Source organism: Trachurus trachurus, assembly GCF_905171665.1.
Source record: "Trachurus trachurus genome assembly, chromosome: 3".
Lineage (NCBI taxonomy): Eukaryota > Metazoa > Chordata > Actinopteri > Carangiformes > Carangidae > Trachurus > Trachurus trachurus.
Window position 1 is genome coordinate 39,695,808 of NC_139893.1, and position 14,444 is coordinate 39,710,251.

A 14,444-nucleotide genomic window follows, 5' to 3' on the forward strand; every position below is an offset into this window, starting at 1 on the left:
TTCACTCATCAAACTCATCAAATACACAATCCAACAACTCCACAACACTTTGGTGGACAAGTTGTGACCTGCACATTCACCACACTATGAGATAATAACAGAATGTTACGAGACAGAGTTGTTTTCAAGGTAAATTCATGCAAAACTGCTGAAGCGTGTTTCCATCTGGGGCAGTTTTTCATCAAGCAGTCTCTGTATTTGCCTCTAAAACAACTCTGTCTTGTAATGTTCCGTTATTATCTCATAGCGTGGTGAATGTGCAGGGGTCCGTTTCAGCAAGCGAGTCGAATCAAAGAGTCAAATCCCGAGCTCAGGGTTGATTGAGCCTGTGCTGGAAAACTCTGAGTTTTCGGTTCCAGACGGCTGATCAGAATTATTTCAATCAACCCTGAGTATGTTGAGCCTGGGGAAGGCGTGTTCACCGTCAGCACAAGAAGCCATCATCAGTGGAGCACAGATGATACAATTCACAGTGACAGAAAGAAAGAAACAGAGCCGTGAATTTCACTCCAACCCAACTAGAGAATTTAATGACGGCATGTGTGGAGTATGAACACATTAAAGGGACAACAAGGAGTTTCTATTTGGTTATAAAAAAAGTCTCACGTTAATGTGGATGAATCTACGTTACCACTTGTTAATGGGCCCATTTTCGATAAATATATCGTTTTGTCTCTATCGTTATTTTGTTATTATTAGTGGTGGTGGAAATGCTGGTTGAGCCGACCAGCGTTTCTTTACTTTCTGTTTCGTGGCGAGTCATGAGAATAACACCGCAGAATCTCTGTTTATGGTGGGAACTACGACGGTATGTGATCGTCTTCCAACCTCTGACTTTAATTATTGATGAATGAAAACATGAGTCTGTCTTGCGGCGGTCAAAGAATTTCACGGTGCGCGGAGGCTCATAAATGTACTGTGAAAACGCTTCGCTTTTCCAAAACTCCTCGTTGTCCCTTTAAAAAACATCAAATTCAGCCGAAATCGCGTGAGCTGACGTGGGAAAAAGAGTGCAGTGCATTCTCTAAAAAAACTCTGGCATAAAAACACATTGACAAAGTAAATACTGTGTTGTTATATAGCTCACTTGGTAGCGCGTGCGGCTTTTACACAGTCAGCCTAGGTTTGAATCCAAGGCTTAACTTTCGTTTTTAGTCTGCAATGCATTTTCTCATGATTATATATAAAAGAGTAGCGGTGCTGTGGTTGTGTGTAATCTGTGGCCTCTCAAAAATGCCCATTTTAATTTGATAGCTCTATTGATTTGTTCAGCTGTATCCACTTCAAATCAAACAGTAAGACACTTAGCTTACACTTCATTCTTGTAATATTTAATAGCTGAATAGTTGCTATATGGACACCGAGAGGCCGACAGAGGTTTACTGTATCTTCAACAATTTCTACTTGCACTGTTCCACATGAAAACCTGCACGGTCTAGTCTTATAACAGAGCGCTGTACGGCCCGAGTCCGACGAGTCGTTGTCTTGCTGCTGCGTTCACTGTCTCCGAAGAAAGAAAAAAATGTAAAAAGCTGTCGTCGGTGAAAAATCGAATGACAAAAAATAAACATAAAATCTGAATTACAGCCTATCCACGATGTGTGGTGAAACAGTAGCTATATTTCATAGAGGTAATAAATCTTCCAACAGGCTCTACTCTAATGACCGTTTCACTCTCTGTTTCCTGCTCCACGCTCAGCGGACAGTCAACCTCAGGCTGAGATGGATCAAACCTGCTTCACAGCACATGTTGCTATAGCGACTGACTCAGCATTACGCTGATCTGGCTCTCTGAAACAGAAAACTCTGAGTTTCCCTCATCTCAGGCTCAACATACTCAGAGTTTCCACTAATCCTGCTTTCTGAAACTTGTCCACCAGAGCGTTGTGGAGTAGTTGGATTGTGTATTTGATGAGTTTGATGAGGGAAACCAAGAAATCCCATTAGCCTCCGTAGCGTAGCTCTGAGCAACTCCGCCATTCTAAAAATAGCTTGCACCGACAATTAAAGGTAACAAACCTACTTCTAACACTAAAAGGATTATGGCAATGGGCCAATTTGTGCTAATGGATGTTCAGACCAGAGCCGGTTCAGACCTCCATGGGGCCCTAGGCAAAATTCTGCTAAGGGGCCCTCCTAACTGAACCCCAAAAACTTTCAACAGTCGCACCTGACACCCAGTGTTTCCACTCATCCCCCCTTTAAACATATTGCACTGTTGGTCTAACAAAGAATAAATTCAGAACAAATCAAACTAAATGTGTAAATAAACAATCATACATGTTGGGCATGCATGTATAATGTTTGAAATAACTCACCATTAAATAAAACTAAAATATAGATAAGGCTACTATTAATTCAGCTCCATCAAATTGGCTGCACTTGACACTTTCATATACTTCAAATGTAGGTAATTATGTATATTATTATTATTATTATTATTTATTTTTTTAGCACCATTGTCACAATTGTCACGACTGCTGCACATCCATAAGTGTGTCTGACGTAATCATCTGCTATTTGGAACTTTACCTCAGTGGGAACATGTTCATACTCTGAACATTTGTTGATAACACTCATGTTTGCCCTTGAACATCAGGTTTCCAAGAAGTGGAGTATTGACTGTATATAAACACACACACACAAAACCAACATTTATCATGCCTCCATTCTTCCGCAAAAGCATTCATGATGTGCGAATGCAAGATCACAGCAGGAACCCTGTGATATGCTGTCCTTAAGGCAGCTCAGCATCTCTGTTCTGCTCTGCCTGTGATTGCAGACACTCAAAATGGAAAGAATTTTTCCAGCACCAACAAACATGTTATTGCTCATTTTATTCAGATATTTCAATAGAAAAAAAACATTTATTATCACTGTACATTAACTAGATAACATTTATTGCACAACTCCTTTAGAAACGTCACCTCACACATACACAGTCCCATATTCTTACGCACTTAACCCTAAAAACAGTGAACACGCAACAGTTGGCTGTCCCCAGGGATGCTGCTATAGCTCCCATGTGTCTCCTAAATTAATAAACTGCTGTAACAAGTACTCACAGACGTCACTGAGAATTTTGTGGCAAACCTAATTATCCCCACCACAGTGCAAAACTAAAGCCGTTTTCCCACTAAAATTAACAATCGGCATTTGGCTCCTTTCCCATTGACCAAAATGAGCCGAGTCTGCCCCCCCCGCTGAGGGATCAGACAGAGCATAAAAAAAAAAAAAAAAAAAAAGTCGCCCCGCTCTCATCCGAGGTGCAAGAGACACACACAGTCATGCCACAGCCGCCCGCCGCGGAGTGTGAGTCCTCCGAGGCAGACGAGGCGTCTGGCTGACCTGGAGCACCAGGACCGCGGAGGACAGCCAGTCTGCCGCAGCCGTGTGACGGACGTCCGCAGCACAACACATCAGTCAAACAGACTGTCGCTTCTTTTCTTTCACTCGTTTTTGGTCAGTGTTGTTTGATCTTTTGATCCCAGTCTGGAATGAGAACAGAGCTTTGTTTTGGTACGTGATATGAGACGCGACCGGCGCGATGACGTGGCGTCACGTAAGGCTCAGTGTCATCACTTAAATTAGCGGGTTGACCCAGGTCTGGCGTTCCCACTGCAAGCCGATCGGAGCCGAGCCGATTGAAGGCGATTTTAACCCGCGTCGCTTGCCGAGTCGTTTGACGCGGGTCGATGTGGGTCGGTGCGCCTTTCCCACTGCCACCAAAAGCCGATTGTTAGCGGGCTTAAACAGTTTTTTTGGCCAGTGGAAAAGGGGTATATGTTACTTTATTTGTATGTTTGTGTGTGTCTTTACTTGCAGAAGTGTTGTTTTCCAATTCATCTTAGGGTAGTCTTGCCTGTCCATGAGAGCCAGGTGGGTAATATAGTACCAGAGCAGCTAATAGAGGATTACATTAAGGCGGGTACACACTACAGGATAATCGGGGCGATTTTTGTCCCGATTTCCCCCTTAAGATCAAAGCCAGCAAAGGCCCGACTATCTGATGTTTGCAAAGGACATGGTGTCTGATGTTCCTGTGGTGTGGGCTGTGTTAAGAGTGATTCTGTCCGGTCTGATCCACTCAGAAGGCATCGGAAGGAGAGATCGTACATAATGAACATGTTTAATATTTGCAACTAGAAATCCTGTAGTGTGTGGGGTGTTTCGAGCGGGGCCGAGCACTCACCGTGTGTAATGTCACGTGTACCGGACCAACAGCCAATCAAGACGCAAGCTGAGTCAGTCTTCTTCAGAGCAAACGGAGCTGTTCAGTGGACGGGGGATTTAAATCCCGTGCCTGCGTCTCTGATTGGGAGAGCAGGGAAACGCGTCATATCACAACGGCTCATGTGATAGGCTACCACAACAATAATACAAGTGTAATGAATACAATAAAGTTACAATGTATACAAGGACATGATTCTAATCAAAGAACATGATTAAATATGCGAAATTGCAACAATAACACAATAAGCCACGTAAGGGCACCATTCATAAAAAGCAAGACAAATTCATCTCTTCGTTAAGACCATTTGGCTCCATGGTGTTCAGGGTGAAAATCCAAAAGGTTTCTCTCTGCAGGAGTTTTTTAATAATGTTGCCACCTCTCGATGGTGGGGTGATTTTTTCGATCCCCCAGAATTTGAGGGTGGCAACTGAACCATGTTTGGCCTGATCATAATGCCTGGCCATTGCATATGTCAGGTTTTTAGTCAACATGAGTGCTGTTACAGTTAATAAAGTTGTTAATCTTGTAGGATTTTCCTGTGCGTGGGTGTGTGAATGTTTTAACGTTAGATGTGTTGGAACAGTGAGCACAGTGACCGCAGCGGTGGAAGCCTGCAGGTGGAGGTGGAAGCCAAGAGGAGGGAGGCGGCATACGGCTTGTATTTACCTGTTGCCATGGTGACTCTCACTGAAGTCACGTTTGACCATGCGAGATTTGGAATATTGAGCGTGAAGAACCTGATAACTCTGCTAAAGAATCGGTTAGTGTGTGGTGTGCTCCATAGTGCACACCACACACTATAAGATCAGAAGAGATGTAGGCAACATAGTCAGTTTGTTAGAGGTGTCCTGAAGGCTTTCTGACTGTGCTGACCTTCATCCAGCTATATTCTTGCAGGGTTATTATACTAACATGTAAGTCACAGAGGAGTCCCATCTCCATCATATTCAGCTCCTGCGCTACTGAAGAAATCACCAACTGTCATTTTCAGACTTTTGTCAGTTAGTGTTTGGAAAACTATTGACTCTTGTGACCTCTCTGCCACACACCTCCACATGTTTCATTTCCTTTTCAAATTTGTAGCCTTGAGATCCAATGACAACACACAAAAGCCTCTTTACTCATACGTCTACAATACAGACTGATATGTAAGACCAATGTCTCCAAAAGGTTAAATACAGTAAATCTTGATAATTGGATTTATGTGGACAAGTAAAAACTTTCTGTTTCTTTCTTTCTTTCTGCTTCAAATTCTCCCTTATTTTGTCTTTCTGTTTGTTTGACCTTACACACCAGTGCAGGCAAGAACATCACAGTTGCCTCCTCCACTTGAAACAAACAAACCCTCCGGCAACTAAAACAAGACAGGCAACCCTTTTGGTCTTTCACAGCTCAGTAAAAAGGTGATAGACCAATCTAACAACCACCGTCCAGTGTCTGTTGAATCCCAGCACAGGTTCAGCCCATCCTGGCCCGGATTAGGTCATCACCTGATCCTAAACTTTTTTAACGAGGGATCAGATAACCGCTTGGTATATAATAGAGTTGAGAAGAAAAGTGAAGAAAAGAAGATTCAGTTTTGGCGTCACAGTCAGAAGGACACAGTGAGCGTGAGGTTGAAAACAGGAAGACATCCACCTCATCCAAATGTCACCAGACAGCCATGGATTGTATTAAAGGGATATTTCTGTCTGTCTCGTAAGGATTCGAGTCATAGATGTTTGATTGTTTTTTGAGTGTTTGTTGTGGTTGAAAGAATTGCCCCCATAGTTTAGCATTGTTGCTATCCCTAGCGCCGTCTAGCCATGGTGTAACTCCGGTTTGTCTGCATCAATTTTAGTCGCGTTTTTTGCTCCCCCCAACACAGGGTGACCATCAGGACAACGATTTAGGGGTCAAAAATGACCGGAATTCTCCTTTAACTCAGTCACTGCAGAACATAAACACTAATCCACACTTTTTTTTCTTTTTTTACTTTTCACCCAATTTTAGAGATCAAAAGTATATTGACCCAAAATTTAAAGCAGAAGTAAGCGATATATTTGTGTTAATATAAGTCTTAAATAGTTATATCTTCCGACAGCAATCACTTACATAGAGTGTTTGGACCGAAACACGGGTCTGTCAGTCACTCTGCTCTGCTCTGAGCCGAGGAGAAAACTTTCCTTGTATCCTACAGTTTTTATCCAATGAGGAGAGAGAACGGCATGAAGGGCTGTGTGTGCAGCCAAGGGATGCGCCTGAATGTGGTGATGTAGGGACGAGGACTGTTATGGTGCGTTCAAGGCAGCCCGTAACTCGTGTTTTTCCGACCTGTGAACTCGTACCAGTTCGATCTGGTACGAGTTCACCGGTCGGAAGTTACGAGTGGCCGTTATAGTGACTTTCACAGGTAAAACAGGTCGGAAAAACACGAGTGGGAACGCTACAAAATCGTAAGTTGTGACTTGAAGCTGTAATTTATGGTTTCAAAAGCCTGCCTGGAACACAGCATTAGCCAAAACGACCGGATCGCTTACTTCTGCTTTAACCTAAACAACATTTTTAATCCTTTGCAGATTTTTGCTTTCTGAAGTCTACCACCCACACACACACACATGCTATCCACATTGATGGTGCTCCGCCAGGACTGGTCCACAGCCAGCTTGTTGTTTGTTTGATGGCTTTTTGCTTTAAGTCGAGCCTAAAGCATCTGAAACACATAATCAGCTCAATAGAGTGACACAATCTGTTGGGAGTGGACCATTCTTCTACTTGTCCATGCTGATTTTTGTCTTTAGATTATTTGGGGAATGGCTTTCAGAAAGTGTCCAGACCTTCATTTTTTCCCCCCACATTTCTCTCAGTATTACATGTTTTTAATGATTTATGCACTGAAATGAAAAAACTGAAATATCACATTGACAGTAGTGGTCTGTAGTAGTGGGATTTAGTGCAGGTTGTATTGAAATGCGGTAGTATTGGATGAATGGTGCTGGATGTAATAAACAGAGGTAGGTGTGTGTGTGTCCTGTTATTTCTCTGATGGGTTTCATTCATCTAGTGAAAAGGTTTTACCCAGATCCTTATCTTACTAATAGCTAATTTGCAGCTGAGTTACACTGATTGAATAGCTTTAAATTTACCTGGAATAGCATGTTATTGATTTTAGATGCTGCTGTGATCCTCTTCCTTCTATCCCACTCACTTCTAAACTAGTACCATGCAAGTAAATGCACTTGTCTGTTTCCCAGCTGGAGCCCAGGTTGTACAGCTGTTGTCATTCTGAGATGAAAATAAGTTTCCCTCAATGAACTTTTTATCCCTTAAATATAAAAGCTAAAAAAAAACAAAACAAAACAGACATTATTTTTGACTGCAAAAAGGGATGACTAAAAGTCTAAAAGAATGCCCACAGCCATTCCTGCATCCAAATCCAGTGTGCAATTTATGAATTTATTCATGAAAAATACTCAGTCTGTGCTGTAGAATATTTGGCAATAAACATAAAGATTATCCTCAGCTTTTATTGGCAAATGTGAGATGAGCATTACATTTTTTTCTATTTTGTGATAAACACACTTTATACTTGTGACGGAGGAGTAATGAATACTGTGGACTGATGAGGAGAGAGGGGCCTGCTAATTCTTTGTATATTGTTTTAGGCTTCTTTGTGTCTGTGAATGATTTTATTTCCTTTTGTTGGAGATGTTTTTGACAAAATGGCGTGTCCCAGATTTCCTCTGTTTGGGAAAATGTCTGTCTGTTGTTTCCATCTGGACCCTTTGGAGGAGATGACTGTTGTGTGAGCAGGTGCATCTTACCAAGTGGCGTATGTCTTTTAAAGCCTGGCTGTTAATCTCCACCTGCTTTCCCTTATTGAAGTCATGAGTTTTTGTTGTTGCTTGACAATCACAAAGCTTAAGAGTGGGCACTTCATTGTATCAGGACAGAAGTTAGTGTATACTATACAGGTCATGGAAAAGGGGCCTAATACAGTAACCCAATATCAGTCACTTGATGTCTGCTATTTGTCATGTTGTTGCTATGTGGCATGAATCGTCATCATTTTCTTCTTTACTTCACTGTCAACATAAGTATTTTCTTAGACACCAGGCAGGTCTGTCACAATTATTAGATTTTAACCATTATGGCTAAAATCTCTTCCATTCATCCGTCTAATAAACAGCTGGATGAAACTAACAGAAATGTCACATTTCCATCACTATTTCCTCCTTGTTTTCCATCGTTTGAGGTTTGAATGGTCCTCTTTTAATGACATCATCACGTTACGCCCCCTTCTTCATAATCACACATGAGTGGAACATAGACTGTAGCTATGGAGTGGAGTGACACAAATTGTTTATCTTGAGGTGCTTAATTTCTAATATTTTATCATATACTAGTAACTATATTTAATTGCAAAGCCAAGGCAAACAGAAATGAAGTTTTTATTTATATGCTCCAATGTTTAATGCCAATAAATGGCTCTTCTTCCTCATACAGTAAAGTGTACTGTATGTGTGGCAAAATATGATCAGAAAAAGACAAATAAAATCAGCAATGGCAGTTATTTGTTTGTAAAATGTCATGGTTGTGACAGCCATCAGGTCATTACTGATAGAAGTATGTACAAATGAAGAATTGCTTGAGATCATACACGCCCTTCTGGATGATTTGAAGAACGCCCAGTGAAGTAGTAACCTCTCATAACAACCCTCTGTGACCAATTACTGAGAAGGTCAGGAATTTTAACAGTTTAGATCTAAACTGCCGTCCAAAGAAAAACATCCAAATTTCTTTCTCTTTTTTTTCTTCGCCAGTGCAGCTGTGGCAGCAAATAGCAGCCCGCTGGCCAAATCTGGCCTTCCAGCTAAAATATTTGGTCCCCTGACATAAGCTGAAGTTTCACTGTCTCGTTGCATGAAAACTTCTGACAGACCTGCTATAAAGGGAAAGGTGAAATGACAGTAGTTCAATAATTGTTGCGCTCTAATTCCTCCTTATGAGTGATTTTCATCAACCAAATGGTAACAAGGCCTCCAAACTAAAATATTAAGGCCCGTCACTAAGATTCCTAAGACTAAAAGTAGCTCTTAGAAAAATCTTAGAATTTCTCAAATTCAAAGAAAATTAGATTGGGTGATGAAACAAATAAGGTGCAATAGCTGAACTGGCATACAGTAGAGCCTAACACAGCAGTTAGAATATCTGGATTTTGCTGATGACCTGGCACTACTGGCTCACACACACCAACAGATGCAGGAAAAATCTGACAAATTAGTGGAAACGGCTGCTCTGCTTGGGCTCAAAATCAACTCATCTAAAACCAAAATAATGCGGATCAACAGCAGGAAAAACACACCCATCATCATGGACCAAAACCAGCTAGAAGATGTAGTCACCTTCAAATACCTTGGGAGCATAGTGACTGTGGATGGTGGCACAGAGGAGGATGTCAGGATTGGAAAGGCAAGGGCAACATTCAACACACTTCACAATATCTGGAAGGCAAGAAACGTGTCACTCAAGACCAAACCACAAATCTTCAACTCAAACGTCAAGTCCATCCTCCTCTATGGCTCTGAAACATGGAAGATCACCACCAGCATACAAAACAAGATGCAGACCTTCATCACCCAGTGCCTCGGACGCCTCCTGGCCCAACACCGTCTCAAACACCAACCTGTGGGAACTCACTAAACAAGAAACAATAGACACAAAATAAAGAGGAGGAAATGGTAGTGGAAAAGTCAATCACAAAACAGGCCCAGACATACGTAGAACCCACAGGGCAGGAGAAGGAGAGGCAAAGCAAAAACCACCTGGAGAAGAACCACAGTACAGGAGATGAAGAATGAAAGGCTGTCATGGCAACAGCTGGAGCAGAAGGCCCAAGACTGAAAAGGATGGAGGAGTTTCATTGATGGCCGATGTTCCCAAGGGGAACTTAAAGGCCTAATTGAAATTGATAGATCTATTCATTGTTTATACTGCTTATCAGTGTAGAGTGCCGGGGCCAATCCCAGCTGACAGGGAGAGGGCGGGAAGTCTCGAGTCCACAGTGCCGACATATCCACAAGTTTCCGAACGTCAAAAACGGAAGCCAGTTTTGCTCTTCCGGTGGAATTGTATGTTTATGTTTCCATGGTTTCACTAGTTGTCATAGTTGCGGTAAATGCATGGATCTATTAACGCTAGCTTTTAATATGGATGTCCATTTGTGTGATATCCATTGTTAAAAGCTGGCATGACGATCCATGCGTTTTACAGACTTTAAATGGAAACTGTGCTGACCTTTTGTTTTTGTGGCCACAATGATACACATATTTTGGAGTTGGTTAAGTTATTCATATTATACTGTAGCCTATTAGAAAACATATTTTGAGAGATTAAATGACATCATAAACCTTAATATATGACTTCAACAGTATTACTCTACTGTCCTTGGTCTTTTTTTTAATGCAAACTCACACTCTTGAGCTCTGAAAAGAAATCCTGTTAAACATAGGCTAATACTGTATGTGTGGGAAGATAATGGGGTTTATCCAGCGCACATCTACCTGTATTTCATTAGCTCTCCATTAATCCACTATGTTGTTTTGTGGCACAGTAATGAGTCTTCTTTGTAGCAGGTTAGCATGTTTGACAAATGACATCCTGTCTTTTGTTTGTATGTGCACGTGTGGGTGCAGGTGACTAGAAGCAATTTTTTTTTCCTTTAGCACCAATTACATGAAATCTGCAACCTACAAACACTATATGTTCAGAATTTCTGACGCAACTGTTCTTTTTCTTAAAGTCGTGTGTATCATGGTGCTGGAATAACAAATCCTGATGTATGTCAGCCTCTGACTCCTGTCTGCTTATTGTACAATATGTTTTATCTTTGTTCCTTCAGTGCTCAGTGGCCAACGCACACATCACACACCTCAACTGTTTGATTTTCATGAGTACAATTTACAGCATTTACGCAATCAATTTCATGTAGTTTTTATTCAACCAGAAATACATATAATAAAAAAGCCCCACTGTGAAAAAAAATAGTCCCACCTCTCCGGACGTTAGCTCTGCATATTGTCTTTTCCTCTGCTTTTTTTTTCCAGGTGAACTGCTCAATCCACTCTACCATTGTTTACCCTCCCTGGAACTTAGAGAAAGTTATTAAACGTGTGGATTCAACTAACTTTTAAACGTCACAAAAACACAGACTGTCTTTTGCTACCAACTGCAACAGTAGCCTACATTATCATGGATACATGACAACAAACTTCCATTCATACCAGTCATACGTGCCCAGGCTTGGGGAGTAACGGACTACATGTAACGACGTAATCAGGATACAAAAAAAGGGTAGCCTAACTGTAGTCCCTTACAAGTACAGAAAAAAAAAAAACGTAATCAGATTACCGGTACATTTGATAAAAACGGAGATTACTTGGCTGATTACTTCACATTTTAAAAATCAACCACAGGCTATAGAGCGTCCGTAAAAGCCACTCGCCGTCTCGTTGTAGAGGCAAAGAGCTGCTCTGCCTCTTCTGCCCGCGTAACTCGACTGGAGTGTGAGCGGCACGTAAGTTCACGTTGCTGTCGTGAATTGTAAACACACAGACGCCCCTTCGGTTTTAGCTTTCAGCAGTTTAGCGGCTAATTCAATTGCAGTGATGGATAACTATACCGGAGAGGCTCAACAACGCAATGAGCTTCATTTGAGGAATAAACGGCAGCTTTTACCTGACGGGGACCAACGGCTGAGCTAGCTAACAGCTAACAGCTAACAGCTAACAGGTTACAGACTTTCTCTCTCTCCCTCTCTTCTTTACACACACACACACAGAGTGTTGTTGTTGTGTGGCTAATGTGAGCGGTGGTCCGATATCACAATCCTGTTTCCTATGAGTTGGGTTTTAATAACAGCTGATCTGTGTAGCCTACTGTAAATTAGATGTCGTGGATTGTGATGAGAAGGTGTTGCAATACATACTTTAAGACTTACCTGTGCAAAGTGTAAACCATTGTTTACCTCAAACCTGTTTGTTGTGACCCCCCCCCCCAACTCGTGGGTTGTGCCAGCGGCTGTCACTAATGTTGATAAAGTGATGATTTACAATCGAGAGTTTATCCATTGTGTTTTATTTTGTAATTTAGCGGAAGCTCGGTGCGTTTCATTTCCTGTTTCCTCTGCGTGGATTGGGGGGGGATGGCTGCGTGACTGAATTTGCATGTTTGGTAAAGTAATCCAAAAGTAACTAAATGTAATCCGTTACATTACTTTAATTTTGTGGTACTTAGAGTAAGTTACTAATTACATTTTCTAACAGGTAACTTGTAATTGTACAGGAATACATTTTTAAAGTAACCCTCCCAACCCTGCAAGTGCCTGACGCGGAGTAATAGCATGCTGTGATAAGGCTTTAGAATAGTAGCTGTGGTGTAGGTATATATAGGCTACTGTATCACAGTTCACAACCAATCAGATCACCGGATTTCACCTTTCCATTTTATAACAACATTTAAATAACAATACATGCTTTTCAGCATCATCCAGTAAATGTCAAGTTGTGAAGGCCTCCTCCCATTGTCTTGTTCATTCCAACAAGGTGCATGATAAATTGATTGAGATTTAAAGAAACAATAATGTGTGACTAAAGGTTTTGTTGTGGTGGCACATTCCTGAACCACAGTCAGAAAATCAAGTTTTTATTCATGTATTTTATTTAGTTGAAGCTCAGAATAAACAGGATTTTATTTAACCCTGCTCATAAATATGTATTTCCATCACAGTGTGCTCCTTGAAGAGGTAGCACTCCTACATTCCTGCAAAGTTTGGCTCAGGCAAAAAAAATGCAATAATGTAACAACTCGGGTGTAGAGTCAGTGACCAAATAAATGTTTCAGAAGCTTTGCTGGTGAAAGCCATGCAGGGACATGACATTTTACAGACTGACACAATCAGAGTGCAAGGACGTTATTTACACACCCCAAGGGCTGAGGCAACTTAACAGTTACTGTACAGTGCAGCCGTGTGTGTCCCATAGATATGATATGACAGTAAATGTTTTGTTTGCAATGTCCCTATGTGTAAAAGTCATCCAAAGTTAATAATGAATGAAAACGCAGGCGTGAGCGAGTGGCACAGTGCTGTGAAGAAACACTGTGGCTACAAATGGACATGATAGAGAAAACTCCAACACATGATCTGGTTTCCTTTTACCCACGGCTGGTTGCACCCCTCCAGTCAGTAGTGATGGTTTTCAGAGTCATGGGTGCATTTTAAAGGAATAGTTCACCAAAAAATGAAATGTATTATTGACTCACCCTCATGCTGATGAATACTCCGGAGTAGTTTTTTATTCTCAAAGTGTATGTGGAGACCCGGGAGGGGCATTCAAATCTTTATATGAGAGTAATAGGGCCCGACACAAAAACGTCCATAAAACTACACAAAAACCTTGTACAGTAATATTCCTCCACACTGCTCGTCCACTGCAATCCAAGTGTCCTGAAGGGATATAGTCCCGAATTACTCGTAACGACGTTAACTCTGGACTATCTCCCTTCAGGACACTTGGATTGCAGCAGACGAGCAGTGTGGAGGAATATTAAATGGTTTTTGTGTAGTTTTATGGATGTTTTTGTGTCGGGCCCTATTTCTCTCATAAAGTTTTTGTTGGACTATGAACCGCCCTCCCGGGTCTCCAGATGCACTTTGAGGAATAAAAAACTACTCTGTATTCATCAGCATGAGGGTGAGTCACTAATAACTGAATTTCATTTTTTGGTGAACTATTCCTTTAAACATTTCAAAGTCAAAACAGGGGCCTGAGTATTCAAGTTGATGTAGATTATTTTTCATTTTTAATGACCAACCAAGATTTTAAAGGAGGTATTCATCTTACTTTTAATGTACAAATATCAGTCACTGACTTTGTGCATCATTATAGGACGGTGTATGTTTGGCTATTTCCCTGAAGTGTGAGGAAAGCATCAAGATAAAAAGCACTACAGTGTCTTTTGTCTTTGAGCACATGCCTCAACTGCTTAGATCTGCAGAAGCATGTCCACATTGTGTCTTGTAACATGTGAAGTAACTTCTTTGAAGCTTTGTGACTCTGAATTTTCAATACTCAAGCCTTCCCATCTAGTACATTCATACATGCTGTATATTGTGGCCCCAGCCCTCCTGTGTGAGCTTCAGTGTGACCCCGTGCCACTGTGACAGCTGAGG

General features: G+C 41.4%; 1 protein-coding gene across 1 annotated transcript in view; it reads left to right on the top strand.

Moving 5' to 3' along the window:
• The window catches only part of adamts7 (a disintegrin-like and metallopeptidase (reprolysin type) with thrombospondin type 1 motif, 7), a gene marked incomplete at its 3' end in the record, with an annotated part of 95,875 nt that overhangs the window by 7,539 nt on the left and 73,892 nt on the right, over positions 1-14,444 (top strand). The window lies entirely within an intron of this gene.